Source organism: Rhincodon typus, chromosome 43 (genome assembly GCF_021869965.1).
Source record: "Rhincodon typus isolate 14 chromosome 43, sRhiTyp1.1, whole genome shotgun sequence".
In the NCBI taxonomy this organism is placed as follows: Eukaryota; Metazoa; Chordata; class Chondrichthyes; order Orectolobiformes; family Rhincodontidae; genus Rhincodon; species Rhincodon typus.
In genome coordinates, this window is record NC_063374.1 from 7,150,387 (window position 1) to 7,151,670 (window position 1,284).

The 1,284-nt window shown below is 47.4% G+C and overlaps 1 protein-coding gene across 1 annotated transcript in view; it reads left to right on the forward strand.

The window, feature by feature from the left end:
- The window catches only part of LOC109926459 (latent-transforming growth factor beta-binding protein 3-like), an 83,029-nt gene that overhangs the window by 35,166 nt on the left and 46,579 nt on the right, over nucleotides 1-1,284 (forward strand). The gene's annotated exons all lie outside the window — the stretch shown is intronic.

Below are 1,284 nucleotides of genomic sequence, written 5' to 3' on the forward strand. Positions count from 1 at the left end.
CCTCTGATGCTGCTTGGCCTTGCTGTGTTCATCCAGCTCTACACCTTGTTATCTCAGATTCTCCAGCATCTGCAGTTCCTACTATCTTTAACCCGAGGCACCTATTTTCAGGAACCAGCCGGTTTTCTGCTCTGTCCGAATTTACTCTGCGCCCATCCTCGGAATCATTACAAAGTCAATCGGCCCATTGAGTTTGCATCGGTTCTATCCCCTGGTGTCAATCTCCTGCCTTTTCCTCTGCCATGTCTATCCAAATAGTCCGCAAATGGACCCCTCTCGCAAGCCTCAATTGAACCTTCCTACACAATATCTCCACCCTGACTGCTCACCTGGGTGAAAACCTTTTCTCCTCACGTCATCCTCGCTTCACAACACTTTAAATCTGTGCCCTCTCCTTCGATTTTCTTTTACCAGCTCATTTTATTACTTTCCCCCCCCACCCCCGATCTATTGTACCCAGCCCGCTCGGGATTTTGAAAACTTCAATCTGATCTCCCTCTCAGCCTTCTTCTCTCCCTGGGGAATAATCCCAGGTTCTTCGATTTGTCGGCATCTCTGAAGTTTCTCATCTCTGGACCTGTTCTTTGTGAATTACTTCTGCACTCTCTGTCCAATGTGTTTGCATCTTTCCCTTAATGTGGCACCCACATCTACACACAGTGCTCTAGGGGAGGGGATGGCCTCGTGGTACTATAGCCAGGCTATTAAACCAGGAGATGTAGGCCATGTTCTGGGGTACCTCAGTTCAAATCCTGCCACAGCAGATGCTGGAATTTGAATTCAATAAATTCTGGATCTTTAAGAGTTGAATAATAACCATGAATTGGTTGTTGGCAGGGGAGAAGCCCATCTGGTTTGCTTTAGGAAAGGAAAATGTTATCCTTACCTGCTCTGGGAGGGATGCCCTCACTTTTGAATTTCTTAAAAAAAAAAATCTGAGGTTTTACAAGTTCACCTCCCTGCACTCCATGCTACTATTAATAAAGCAGTATGCGTTATTGACTGCTCACTCCATCTATCCTGCCATCGTCAACAATCTATGCACATATCTGTTCACATATCTCTCTCTGCTCCTGCATTAGCTTAGCGGCTAGCACTGCTGTCGCATAGTGCCAAGGACCTGAGTTCAAATCCACCCTCAGGTAACTGTTTGTGTGGAGTTTGCACATTCTCCCCTCAGTTTCCTCCCGCAGCCCAAAGATGTGCAGGTTAGGGTGGGTCGGCCGTGCTAAATTACCCCATAGTGTCCAGGGATGTGCGGGTTAGGGTGGATTGGCCGTGCTA